Source organism: Bos indicus, chromosome 25 (genome assembly GCF_029378745.1).
Source record: "Bos indicus isolate NIAB-ARS_2022 breed Sahiwal x Tharparkar chromosome 25, NIAB-ARS_B.indTharparkar_mat_pri_1.0, whole genome shotgun sequence".
NCBI lineage: Eukaryota > Metazoa > Chordata > Mammalia > Artiodactyla > Bovidae > Bos > Bos indicus.
The window spans coordinates 25,023,720-25,038,609 of NC_091784.1; the positions used below are offsets into that span (position 1 = coordinate 25,023,720).

At 43.0% G+C, this 14,890-nt stretch overlaps 1 non-coding gene across 1 annotated transcript; it reads left to right on the top strand.

Annotated features, from left to right (window-relative positions):
• Nucleotides 1–12,659: 12,659 nt before the first annotated feature.
• Nucleotides 12,660–12,732, top strand: TRNAE-UUC (transfer RNA glutamic acid (anticodon UUC)). The gene has a single exon. It is a non-coding gene; the product is annotated as a tRNA-Glu (tRNA).
• The last annotated feature ends 2,158 nt before the right edge of the window (nt 12,733–14,890 follow it).

The following is a 14,890-nucleotide window of genomic DNA, read 5'->3' on the forward strand; positions in this document are numbered from 1 at the left end:
TCTCTTTAAAACTTTGTTGTTTTCTATGAATCTTGTTGAGGTTCATACTATCAGACCAAAAAACAAAACAAAAAACAAACAAAAAAAAACCCTTCACAGATCTCTGTGGGAAAGATATCTCTCTACTTTGGGGTGTAGGCAAGACCTTGTAACAGCGTTATTTGAAGTTCTTTTCTCTAGTGATGAGGTCTGGGACATACCTCTTCACATTTTTCTGAGTCTTTAACAAAGAATGTTATAGCCAAACCTGTAACTTGATCTTGACCTGAGGCTATGCTTCAGTAACAGTATCCTAGATTTGATCTTTACCTGAAGTTGTTTTTTTTTTTTTTTTTTTTTAACTTAGGATTGATTGCATAGAGAACCTGAGAAATAGAAACAATTTTATTTTCTAAACATGTAAAGTCCAAATTTTCTCTAATTTCTGCTTGAATATTGACAATTTCTTTCCTTAGGTTATCTTCCCCCCTGACATACACACATACTTTATTATGGTGGGGAGGATACTCAGTCACTCAGTCGTGTCCAGCTCTTCGCAAATCTTTGGACTGTAGCCTGCCAGGCTCTGCTGTCCATGGGATTTTCCCAGGCAAGAATACTGAAGTGGGTTACCACTTCCTCCTCCAGGGGATCTTCCTGACCCAGGGATTGAATCCACATCTCCTGTGTCTCCTACATTGCAGGTGGGTTCTTTATCTGCTGAGCCATCAGGGAAGCCCATACTTTATTATAGGCAGCTGAAAAAAAAAGCCATTTGGTAATCTCAATACTATTCAGAAAACCATCTTAATCACATCCACAGGTTTATTAGGTGTATCTTCTGTCTGTCACCTTGCTACAGGGAAAGTGCTGCCAAATACTGCGCCATTACCTACCATGGGTCTCCCTTCTTCAAACCACCAATAACCATTTTCTCACCACATTTCCAGCCTCTATAAACTCTCTCCTCACTGCCCTTCAATTCATGCTGTCTTCCAATGCCAAGCCAGTGCCACACTTGTAGGTTTGTTTTTTTTTTTTTTGCATAGGACACAACTTTTGGTACTAAATTTTTTGTGTGTGTGAAAAACAGATGGTGACTGCAGCCATGAAATTAAAAGACGCTTACTCCTTGGAAGGAAAGTTATGACCAACCTAGATAGCATATTCAAAAGCAGAGACATTACTTTGCCAACAGAGGTCCGTCTAGTCAAGGCTATGGTTTTTCCTGTGGTCATGTATGGATGTGAGAGTTGGACTGTGAAGAAGGCTGAGTGCCGAAGAATTGTTGTTTTGAACTGTGGTGTTGGAGAAGACTCTTGAGAGTCCCTTGGACTGCAAGGAGATCCAACCAGTCCATTCTGAAGGAGATCAGCCCTGGGATTTCTTTGGAAGGAATGATGCTGAAGCTGAAACTCCAGTACTTTGGCCACCTCACGCGAAGAGTTGACTCATTGGAAAAGACTCTGATGCTGGGAGGGATTGGGGGCAAGAGGAGAAGGGGACGACAGAGGATGAGATGGCTGGATGGCATCACTGACTCGATGGACGTGACTCTGAGTGAACTCCAGGAGTTGGTGATGGACAGGGAGGCCTGGCGTGCTGCGATTCATGGGGTCGCAAAGAGTTGGACACGACTGAGTGACTGAACTGAACTGAGCTGTGTTAAATCTACTCTGAATTTTAGGTCTTGAAACAATAGCACTGTATTATTTTCATGACTTTGTGGGGGTTTGGTGGTGGTATTCTTGCTTCAGGTGGTATGACTGAGGTTTTGGGAAAGCTGAGATGACCTCATTCGCATGGCTGACACTTGGTGTCAGATACCACTTAGAACTGGGGTCTTGGTTTTCTTGCATCTGGGCCTCCTCATGGCTTATTTCCTCATAGCATAGTGACTGGGTTCCAAAAAGTCATGTTCCAGGAGATGAGGATGGAAGCTGATCTTTTAAAGCCTAAAATTAAATCGCCTTCTCCTGCCCATTGAGTTGGTCCAAGCAGGTCATGGGGAAACCCAGATTTAAGCAAAGAGAACATGGACTCCACCTCTTTCTTCATGAGTGAGTTGTGAGATCTCATGACAAAAGAGCATGTGGAATGAGACCTTGCTCCAACCATCTCTGGAAACACAACCTGCCTCCCTCATATAGCTCATGTCATGTCCTGGGTTCTGTTCTAAGCACTTGCAATGTAACAGTGAGTGCTTTAATCCTCAAAACCTTGTGAGATAGATTAATGCTATTATCACCATCATATAGCTGGGGAAATAGAGGCATGGAGAGGATCAATAATAAAAGACTTACAGAGGTAGAAAGTTGCACAGATAGGCATTGAATTCAGCAAATCTGTATTCTATGCAGGTGCCCTTAACTTCTACAGCCTTTGTATTATTCTACCCAGGCTGCCATAATAAAATAACATAGACTGAGTGGCTTAGATGACAGAATTTTTTTTTCTTAAAGTTCCAGATGTTGGGAAGTCCAAGATCAAGGTGCTGACCAATGTGGTTTCTGGTGAGAGCTCTCTTGCTTGCTGATGGCCTCCCTCTCACTTTGTCCTCACATACCAGAGACAGAGAGAACCCCGGCGTCTCCTCTCACAAGTGCACTAATTCTGTGGAATCAGAGCTCTTTCCTTATGACTTCATGTATGCATCTGTGCTTAGCCATTCAGTCGTGTCTGACTCTTTGCAACCCCGTGGACAATAGCCCACCGGGCTCTTCTATCCATGGGGCTTTTCAGGGAAGCATAATAGAGTGGTTTGCCATTTCCTACTCCAGAGGATCTTCTTGATCCAGAGATCAAACCCTTGTCTCCTGTGTCTCCTGCATTGCAAACAGATATTTTACCTGCTGAGTCATTGGGGAAGCCCCCTTATGACCTCATTTAACCTAAATTACCTCCATAAAGATACTGTCTCTAAATACAGTTGCACTGAAGATTAGGGCTTAAATATAAGAATTCTTGGGATACACAATTCTTTCTATATGCCCTTCTACCTATACTAACAAAAGAGCATTTTATCCCCAAGAGGTCAGTGCTCCCAGAGGGTGAAAGAAACTATCCATAAGGAGAACACACTTCTTATTACATTGTATTAATTTATTCATGTACTTATTCATCAGGTATTTCTTGAAAGTCTAAACACCCTGCATTGTTGTAGACATCGATAGTACTGATGAATATGCCAGAAAGGATTCTTGCTTGCAAGCAACTTACAATACATAATAGGAAAAATAGCTATTATGAATTTAAAATAATTGTTATTACAGTTTTCCCGTGTACTTCAAAGCCGCGTTAAAATGCACCACTATGCAAGCTTTAAATAATGGTGTGATTTGGGAATCTGGCCCAGAGTCCAAGAAATGGAAACATTTAACATTTAAAATAATGGTTTAAAAGACTGTACAAATGTCATGCCCTTTCTCCCTCGGCAAATGCCTTTCTTACAAACATCAAAGTCTGCTACTTCCCGCGTCATGGGAGCAATCAGGTGTTTGTCCATTTGAGCTTCCTTGACAACCAACAGAGGAAGTGGTCCCCACCCTCTCAGCCAAGGACAGGGTGACCAATGACCCATGGCAGCAAATGAGATATCCTGTCTTCATCCACTTCTTTTCATGACTTAAACTCCATTTCTTCCTGATTGTCCTTAGTACAAATTGCTTATGACTGTACTGATGGGTAGATTGCATTAAGTTTGACGATCCACAGAAGTCTTTCTTGGGGAAGTGATGTTTAAGAAGATGAAAAAAAAAAAAGTCATGAATTTGCTGAGCCTCCATGCAAAGTGCCATGTCAGTCATCTGTTTGGTCTCCATTTTAGTAAATGTGGGCAAAGCAAAAGCGATTATAGTATAGGCTGTGTTGTCAGAGGCTTGACTTGAATCCTCTCCCTGAACACAGTAGGCATGTGAGGTTAAAAACATTACTCAACCTCTCTGGGCTTGGTTTCATCTTCTATAAAATAGGAAACCACTGTGGACGTCAAGCAGGATGACGCTGAACAAACTGTTTTGCACAACAGAGCTTGGTGTCTTTGAATTGAAAGGAAGGTAGGGATTTGGAGAGAGAAACAAGCCTTTATCTACTGTGATGACGGCTATTGTGCAGAAAGGTTTAACTCAGCAGACACGGTTTGACCAAAACCAGTGTGTTACAGAGCTTTTCAAGACTGGTCCTTGATCAGTGCCTGGGAGATGACCTGTGAATATCCTTGAAATAGTCTGCCTGATAAGAGCATCTTTGGATATCTGAACTTTGGGTCATGCCTGGTTGTTTATACTAGCAATGTAATGTAGGGCAAATTATCAGTTTTTATGCCTGGAGCAAGATGTATCAATCTGACAATGAAATGTGGGGATGCTCCATCTTATGTAACTGACCCCTGACAAAAACCCTGCACACCAAAGCTTGTGTGAGCTTCTCTAGTTGGTAATACTTCACGAGTGTTGTCACATGTCATCACTGGGAGCATTAAGCTCTCTCCTTATGGAGAACACAAATGGAAGGACTCTACCCTACATATCTATCCCTTTTGCTGCCTTTAATATGCATCCTTTCACTGTCATGGGCTTCCCTTGTGGCTCAGCTGGTAAAGAATCCACCTGCCATGCAGGAGACCTGGGGGTTTGATCCCTGGCTTGGGAAGATCCCCTGGAGAAGGGAAGGCTACCCACTCCAGTATTCTGGTCTGGAGAATTCCGTGGACTGTATAGTCCACGGGGTCACTCACGACTGAGCGACTTTTACTTCACTATCATAAACCATAACTGTGAGTATAACAGCTTTTCTGAGTTTTCCTAGAGAATCCTGAAAACTGAGAGTAGTCTTGGGAACCTCCAACAGAGGCATGGTGCTGGGATCTTTATTTGTGGTGTCTCATTTAATTTGATATTCAATGCCACTAAGAGCTGAGCCTGATACGCACAGAGGTTGTCTTCCAAGATGAAACAGCAGGGCATGTTCACAACCCTAGTAAGTCTTCAGACAGAATTTGAAACCAGGACTCCCTGGTTTCAGAGAAATAAGTAGCTGGTGATTTCAAAATAGACTGAATCCATTTATGGGATAAACACACTGTGGTCAGGCACTGCTTACAACAATTCCTCTGGCCTGACTGTGTTTTCTTTCTATTAGAAGAAGGCACTTCCCTATGAGAAGAGTGGGGGGGCAGAGAGAAGTAAGTGGATAGGATACCAGAAATAAGACAGCATTCTTCCTCTCCATCACCACCCACTGAATCATCAATAAAGCCCTTCAGGGAACTAAAGAAGGAGCACCTAGGAGGCAGATCCATGTAGCGAGAATCTAGAAATCAAAACACAAGTCTCAAAGAATTTCTTGCTGATTTTTTTCTATTAAAATATTTATTTGGAGAAACAAAGCATATCCGTGTGCACTGATATTGAAAAGTCTCCAAGCTACACTGTTAGGAGAAGAAAGCAAGGTGAGGAAAGATGTATGGTACAAACTCTGTGAAATAAAGCAAACATACATATGTATCTGAGCATGGATTCTTAATGGCTTTTATATTTAATATCTGGATGCAGACATTTATATTTAATAAATATCTATATTTTATAGATATGACGTGTATATTATCTATATTAGTGAACAGTGAATAGTGAAAGTCGCTCAGTTGTGTCCAACGCTTTGCGACCCCATGGACTGTGCAGTCCCTGGAATTCTCCAGGCCAGAATACTGGAGTGGGTAGCTTTTCCCTTCTCCAGGGGATCTTCCCAACCCAGAGATCGAATCCAGGTCTCCCGCATGGCAGGCAGATTCTTCACCAGCTGAGCCACAAGGGAAGCCCAAGAATACCGGAGTGGGTGGCCTACCCCTTCTCCAGCGGATCTTCCCAACCCAGGAATCGAACCAAGGTCTCCTGCATTGCAGGCGGATTCTTTACCAACTGAGCTATGAGGGAAGCCCTATTATCTATAATACCTATGTATTTATATATCCAGAAATGGCAACCCACTCCAGTATTTTTGCCTAGAAAATCCCAGGATCCTGGCTGGCTATAGTCGAAAGGATTGTAAAGAATTAGACACAATGGCGCACACACACACACATCTCTGCATCTGTGTATCTACCACATATATATCTGTATATATGTATGTATAGTTTTGCTATATAATAATTTATGTTATATATATATATATATGTCATACATATAGCTCACTTGAATAACACAGGTTTGAGCTACACAGGGGTCCACTTATACACAGATTCTTTTCATTGAATACTTACTGCAGTACTGTGTGATCTGAACTTGGCTGAATCCAGGGATGCAGAACTTTGGATAAGAGGGCTGACTGTAAAGTTATATGTTGATTCTCAACTGCACAGGGGGATTGGAGCCCCTAACCATTACCTTGTTCAAGGGTCAAGTGTATCTTGTTTCTTGAAGGAGACAAGAGTACAGGGGGTAGTAAATTGCCTCTGGAAAGAGGATCTAAGAAGTCAGAGGTTGTTTTAATTACCTACTGCTGCTTTAACAAATCATCATTCAGAGGTTTAAAACAACACACTTTATCTTATAGTTCTCAATGTCAGAAGTCCTAAAATCAGTGGGGAGGGCTGCATTCTTTCCGAAAGCTCTAGGGTAGAACCTATGTACTTGCCTTTTCCATCTTCCAGAGGCTGCCTCATTGCTTTGCTCATGGCCCTGCCTCTCTCTACCTCTGTTTCTGTCATCACATCTCTTTTTCAGATTCTGATTGCCACCCTCCTTCTTCCTTCTGAAAAGGACCCTTATGTTTACACTGGATCCATCTGGATAATCCAGGAAAATCTTCCCAACTCAAAATCCTGAGCTTAATCACATCAGGAGAGCCCCACTTGCCATGAAAGGTGATGCATTCACAGGTTACAAGAAGCAAGATGTTGACTTCTCTTGGGAGGTCAACTGCAAGGGTCAATGGGAAACTTCATTGTCAGTGGATATAGTACTTTTAAGGGCTTCCCTGGTGGCTCAGAAAGTAAAAATCTGCCCGCAGTGCAGAAGACCTGAGCTCAGTCCCTGGGTCAGCCAGATTCCCTGGAGAAAGGAATGACTCCCTACTCCAGTATTCTTGCCTGGAGAATTCCATGGGCAGAGGAGCCTGGTGGGCTACAGTCCATGGGGTCGCAAAGACTCAGACACGACTGAGCAATTAACATACACATAGTACTTTTCAAATGCTTTGCCATGTGCAATATTATACTATGTATTCAAAATTTAAACTAATATTAATATTTGATAGGACAATTCCTATATACGATTATTTTTTTAAGTCAAAGATAATTTTTATACAGGTTAAATTAAGTCTCCTTTCCACCCCTGATGTTGAGGCTGAGCAGGACACCATGGGGCTCCTGGGCACAAGAGACTTTCTGTGTCTCCTATTTCCTGACCTTCCCTGAGTTCTAAAGGTTCACACAGTTGCTAATCAGGGAAGAGAGGGGATGCAGAGAAGGAGGAGGAGCAGTCAACAAACAGTAGAGCAGCCTTGGGGCAGGGTCCTGATATAAAAATATCTCTGAGGTCTCTGCAGAACTAAAACCCCCAGCAAATGGAAGATGTTAACTACTTAATGAAGCATTCCTCATTCCAGACAGAAGGTCACAGTTTGATAACCTGGAAAACCACAGCTCATCAAAAGACCACCTGAGGCCAGATTAAAGGAATTCAGGCCCTGCACACACCCTGATCCTTATCAGCAGCCCCTCCCTTGAGTTCTTAAACTACTGCGGTAAAACTCCTCACCAAGCCTCCTGCTCCCCCATCTCCTCTGTTGGGACACACAGTTTTGAGAGCGTGAGTTCACTGGTGTTCCCCCTTTGCTTGGCAGAGCAATAAAGCTAGTCTTTTCGACTACCTAAAACTCTGAGATTTGATTCGGCACTGGTTCACAGAGGCTACAATTTCCTCATCAATGTGTCCCAGCTCCTCCTTGGAAGCAGCCACTTTACTTTTCTCCCATCTATCATTCTGCTTTTTTTTTTTTTTTTGCAGTGGAAAAACATGGGGAGTCAAGAAGAGGCAGCCCTGGCTGGGAACAGTGTGTGTGTTGGGGGGTGTGTGGGGGGGTGGGGGTGGGTTGGGGGGTTGCTGTAAAATCTTCTGCTAGAATTGAGACCTGCTTCAGGGGCCTAAACCATCTTTTACAAATTCAGCCAATAGATATTTTTCCTGACTGCATGCCAAGTGTCATATTAGACCCTATAGTACAAACCAGATCATGCCCTCATGTGACTTCGGGCCTGAGGGTGAAGCAGGCGGGAACAGTGCAGCCGTGGCTAATTGGGAGGACCACATAGCCTAAGCAGGCACTGTACTTCTGTGTCTCAGCCTCCTCCCCTCCTGATGCAGCCGGGTGCTGGAGAAGGGAAGGGGAAGGAGAGATCTCCTTGGCTGCCAGCCTCTGGAACATCCTGTCCATCTTCCAGGAGGACACAGCCTTTCTACTGTGTACTGATGCCCAGGCTAGTGTTCCAAAAAATATCCTACAATCAGCCAAAGCATGATTTCCCTGGGAACCAGAGGGGCAAGAGGCCGGCAGCCCATCTGATATAAGGACCTCCCTGGGTGGTTTCCTAAGCAGCCCACAGCCATGAGTCAGCAGAACACAGAAGATACACAGTTCTCCGGCTTTCTCTCCTTCCCCCTGGGGAACCTGGGGCTAGGCTGATTCGTCTTAGTGTCTCCCATCGGGCCTGCAGCCGAGAGCCTCTGAGAGAAGGATTCCCCTAAGGCGGTGAACGCTGGTTGTCAAGGGCACTTACTCTTGGACTGGTACCTTGCACTGGAATTTTCAGAGGCTGCCTTTTTCTTTTATCTGGCTGTAAATTTTGAATCTTTAACAGCCTCAACTATTTTAGACACAAGCCCATAAGCCACAAAGGTCAGTCAATTTCAGGCCAAAAAGAAAAAAAGAAAAGAAAAGAGAAGGAAATGTAGAGACAGACCAAGGCACTAACAGCCGAGGGATAAATGCCCCCAAGGAAAAGCAAAAAGCTGCCCCTTGGGAGACAAAAGAAAACCTGGAGATAGACATACACATACCTGAGAGGATTGGGTCTTAACTGAAAATGATGTAGGCAAGAGTCAGAGACTAAGATACTCAGAGGCTTGGTGACACTGATATATCAAGTGCTTTGAGAGAAAGATGATCTGAGAGATGCAATTCTTTTCCAGGACAGTCCCGGATGCCTCTGGGATCCACTTTTTCCACGCTTCTTGTTTCCAGTCTGCAGACACTCCACTTTTCCTCAAAGCAGGAAAGACCTTTCCAGAATGGGGGTGTTAGGGGAACCACTGACTGAAAGCACCTGCCCTGGCCAGATGCCATTGTAAACACCTGCGTGAGTGACCTTAAATAGGAAGTTGTGGTGACGAACACAGAATTAACACGCTACCACCAAGTGGAAGAATTCAAGAACAGTCAAAAAGAGAGAAAACTCCAGTCCATATGTCCAAGCAATCTCCCAGAATCCTCCTCATGGAAATCCATCCTGGAAGCGATGCACACAGCCAGGATCCTGAGTCAGAACGATTGGCCAGGGTTGGAAATCAACCCAATTACCAGAGCACCCAAGACTGTGAGCCACGTGCCAGAGCAGTTCTCCTGCTCTCTCCTCCAGGAACCCCTTCCCGATAAAGTCTCTTCCTTGGCCAGCATGTGTGTCTCCCCGAAAAATTAATTTCTGTGTGATAGACAAGAGCCCACTCTTGGGCCTTGGAAGGAAAGCGCCCCCTTTCCTTCAACATGGAGACCCCACCCCATCTGCCACACTAATGAGCCGGGCTTCTCCCTTGCAGATCCCAGCAGGAAGCAGTTTAAAGATGACCCAAGGACCTCGGTATGCAGGAAGATATCTGTGTAGGGGAAACAGAGGCTGTGAATCAATCTCCATGGGGAATGTGTCCTTCCCCCAGTCACTTAGCAAAAGGCAGTGACTCTGGAACTGTAACCACAGAAGCATAAACTAGCAAAGCAAAATCCTCATCTGATCAAATCCTTTTGTTTTACAGCTGAGCCAAGTCTAGAAAGGCGAGGTGGCTCCCCTCACATCACAGATCCAGGGTGGGAACTAAATAGCCTTGGCCATGTTTTAGGGTCTCAGAATGGTGAGATTTTTTCCCTCTGCATCAAAATAGCATCTTACTCTGCTGTAAGGGAAAAAAAAAAAAAAAAAAACCCTGGATCCCAGCTTTCTGAAGCATTGTGAAGTCAATTGGGACCTATAAATGGCACTTTAAAAGGTGATCATAATTACTTCCATCGCTTTGATGGAGCACAAAGGGGGTTCCCCATAGCACACTCCCACAAAATCTTGGCACAAAAGGGATGAATATAGTACAATTTTGGTTTCTGGCTGGCAGTTAAAAGCCCTCATTTGGGAGTAGGATTTATTAAATATTGTAATCAGTTCAATGTCGACTGTTGAAACATTTGCTTTAATGGGCTTGTTAAATTTAGATTATGTTAAAAAGAAAAAGAGAGAGAAAGACGTTTCCCTGTCTCTGAACTCTTGGGCTGCCACATCATGATTGGGTATGTGTTAAAGAAATAGCTCCCAGCCGTGATAATTACCCCGATTGTGGGAGGAAGAGGATGGCATTTCTGAATGATTCAAGAGGACATTTCGTTTTGCAAACACACTCTTTTAATCAAAGGCTGTCTTTATTTTGGAAAGAGTAGCATAAACTCTTCTTCCTTCCATCTTTTCTTCTTTCCTTCTTTTATATCCTGAAAAATATTTTAGCTGACTTTAACTATATGAATAACATTGATAGCTAACATTTATTGATGGCTTACTGTGTGCCGGGCACCTTTCTAAGTATTTTATTTGTATTAACATTGTAAATCTCCTTCATGTGCTAGAAGGCAGATATGATGATGATACCATGTTACAGATGAGGAAAATGGAGGGACAGAGAGGTTAACCAAGGTGCCTAAGGTCACACAGCTGGAAAAAATAAAAGCGAAAGTGAAGTTGCTCAGTTGTGTCTGACTCTTTGCGACCCCATGGTATGTAGCCTGCCAGGCTCCTCCATCCATGGGATTTTCCAGGCAAGAATACTGGAGTGGGTTGCCATTTCCTTCTTCAGTAAGTGGCAAAGACAGGATTCAAAAAATCAAATTTTAAAAAGTTGATGCCCCTAGTTAACTACTATCTACACTGAACTTATATTCACTCTCCCAGTAAGTTAACATTTTTCATATAAAGGAAATGTTGCCTTTGATCACTAACCCAATCTTTGTCTCTTCTTCCCATACCCAAAGGTAGTAGTTACCATCAGCCTGGGAAGTATTTGTTATAAGTATACAAATAGAATCTCTCTGTGTCTTAAATTAATGCTATCATTCTGCATCATTCTTGAAAAATTTTTATTTCATTCAAAAATATCCCATTTCATAGCTCTATGCCATTTTATTCAATTTAATCTAACTATTCCCCTCCTAATAGATATTAAGTTGCTCCTACCTTTTCACTAAAGTAAGTTACGCTGCAGTGCATATGGGAGTGTGTCTCCAGGGCAGGTAGCAATCATGGAATCATTTAGAGCACTTCTGATTTTAAAAGGTATTGCCAAATTACTTTTGTAACAGCAGTACCTGAAAGTCACTGTTTCTTCATAGCCTCACCACTGTTTTTCATAATTTAAATGTTTTTTTTTTTTTAAGGCATTAATACTTGCCAATCTATGGGTAAAAATATGAGTACTTCTCCCTAACTTGCTATAGGAGTTAACCACCTCAGTCATATTGACTTTGTGCCTGCAGGTTTCACTCACACCCAGCTAAGACTACTAAAGTCCAGGTTCAGGGTTTTTTTTTGTTGTTGCTGTTCCCAAGAAAAGGTAGGAAAAATGGGATGTTAATTCTTATTCTCTACATTGAAGCCTGGGACTCAGGAGGTGAAGTACAGCTGTTGAGATTTCTAGGACAGATGGCCCCTTTCCTTCAAGATGAAAACTACATGTTTGTTTAGAAGTAAAAGCAAACACTTCCCCTCTGGTTTATCTGGGCTTCCCACGTGGCACTAGTGGTAAAGAACCTGCCCGTCAACGCAGGAGACAAGAGACACAGGTTTGATCCTTAGGTTGGAAAGATCTCCTGGACGAGGGCATGGTGACCCACTCCAGTATTCTTGCTTGGAGAATTCCTGTGGACAGAGGAACTAGGTGGGCTACAGTCCACAGGGTCTGCTTCTGCTGCTGCTAAGTTGCTTCAGTTGTGTCCGACTCTGTGCGACCCCGTAGACAGCAGCCTACCAGGCTCCTCCGTCCTTGGGATTCTCCAGGCAAGAACGATGGAGTGGGTTGCCATTTCCTTCTCCAACACATGAAAGTGAAAAGTGAAAGTGAAGTCGCTCAGCCGTGTCTGATTCTTCGCGACCTCATGAACTGCAGCTTACCAGGCTCCTCCATCCGTGGGATTTTCCAGACAAGAGTACTGGAGTGGGTTGCCATTGCCTTCTCTGGTTCATAGGGTCAAAAAGAGTCAAACAAGACTGAAGGCACTTAGCATGGATGCATGTACTGGTTTATTTATTCATTCCAATATCCACTTCTTAATTCAACAAATAATTGAGAGATTTCCTTGTGTAGGTGCAGTACAGGTGGTGGAGACACAAGGGTGAGCCAGATGAATGCTGTCCCCATCCCCACAGACCTTTGGGGACTTCCTTGGTGGTCCAGTGGTTAAGACTCTGCACTTTCAATGCAGAGGGCTTAGGTTCAATCCCTGGTTGGGGAACTAAGATGCCACATGCTGTGCGGCACAGCCAAAAATAAACAGACCCCCAAACCCACCCAAAAACAAAACAACAACAACAAAAAGAACCCACAGAGCTTCATATCTCTGTGATTGCCCAGTTCGTAGAATCAAAGGTCCACACTGGTCTTCCTTATTTCATACAAACTATTCTTCTCTTGAAGAATTTTTCACAGTTTATTGTGATCCACACAGTCAAAGGCTTTGGCATAGTCAATAAAGCAGAAATAGATGCTTTTCCGGAACTCTCTTGCTTTTTCTATGATCCAGCAGATGTTGGCAATTTGATTTCTGGTTCCTCTGCCTTTTCTCCAACCAGCTTGAACATCAGGAAGTTCATGGTTCACATATTGCTGAAGCCTGGCTTGGAGAATTTTGAGCATTACTTTACTAGCATGTGAGATGAGTGCAATTGTGCGGTAGTTTGAGCATTCTTTGGCATTGCCTTTCTTTGGGATTGGAATGAAAACTGACCTTTTCCAGTCCTGTGGCCACTGCTGAGTTTTCCAAATTTGCTGGCATATTGAGTGTAGCGCTTTCACAGCATCATCTTTCAGGATTTGGAATAGCTCAATTGGAATTCCATTACCTCCACTAGCTTTGTTTGTAGTGATGCTTTCTAAGGCCCACTTGACTTCACATTCCAGGATGTCTGGCTCTAGGTAAGTGATCACACCATCGTGATTATCTGGGTCGTGAAACTCTTTTTTGTACAGTTCTGTGTATTCTTGCCATCTCTTCTTAATATCTTCTGCTTCTGTTAGGTCCATACCATTTCTGTCCTTTATCGAGCTCATCTTTGCATGAAATGTTCCTTTGGTATCTCTGATTTTCTTGAAGAGATCCCTAGTGTTTCCCATTCTGTTGTTTTCCTCTATTTCTTTGCATTGATCACTGAAGAAGGCTTTCTTATCTCTTCTTACTATTCTTTGGAACTCTGCATTCAGTTGTTTATATCTTTCCTTTTCTCCTTTGCTTTTTGCTTCTCTTCTTTTCACAGCTATTTGTAAGGCCTCCCCAGACAGCCATTTTGCTTTTTTGCATTTCTTTTCCATGGGGATGGTCTTGATCCCTGTCTCCTGTACAATGCCACGAACCACATTCCATAGTTCATCAGGCACTCTATCTATCAGATCTAGGCCCTTAAATCTATTTCTCACTTCCACTATATAATCATAAGGGATTTGATTTAGGTCATACCTGAATGGTCTAGTGGTTTTCCCTATTTTCTTCAATTTCAGTCTGAATTTGGCAATAAGGAGTTCATGGTCTGAGCCACAGTCAGCTCCTGGTCTTGTTTTTGCTGACTGTATAGAGCTTCTCAATCTTTGGCTGCAAAGAATATAATCAATCTGATTTCGGTGTTGACCATCTAGTGATGTCCATGTATAGAGTCTTCTCTTGTGTTGTTGGAAGAGGGTGTTTGTTATGACCAGTGCATTTTCTTGGCAAAACTCTATTAGTCTTTGCCCTGCTTCATTCCATATTCCAAGGCCAAATTTTCCTGTTACTCCAGGTGTTTCTTGACTTCCTACTTTTGCATTCCAGTCCCCTATAATGAAAAGGACATCTTTTTTGGGTGTTAGTTCTAAAAGGTCTTATAGGTCTTCAGAGAACCGTTCAACTTCAGCTTCTTCAGTGTTACTGATTGGGGCATAGACTTGGATTACTGTGATATTGAATGGTTTTGTATGCAGGTCAGGAAGCAACAGTTAGAACTGGACATGGAACAACAGACTGGTTCCAAATAGGAAAAAGAGTTCGTCAAGGCTGTATATTGTCACCCTGTTTATTTAACTTATATGCAGAGTACATCATGAGAAATGCTGGACTGGAAGAAACACAAGCTGGAATGAAGACTGCCGGGAGAAATATCAATAACCTCAGATATGCAGATGACACCACCTTACAGCAGAAAGTGAAGAGGAACTAAAAAGCCTCTTGATGAAAGAGAAAGTGGAGAGTGAAAAAGCTGGCTTAAAGCTCAACATTCAGAAAACGAAGATCATGGCATCCGGTCCCACCACTTCATGGGAAATAGATGGGGAAACAGTGGAAACAGTGTCAGACTTTATTTTTCTGGGCTCCAAAATCAGTACAGATGGTGACTGCAGCCATGAAATTTAAAGACGCTTACTCC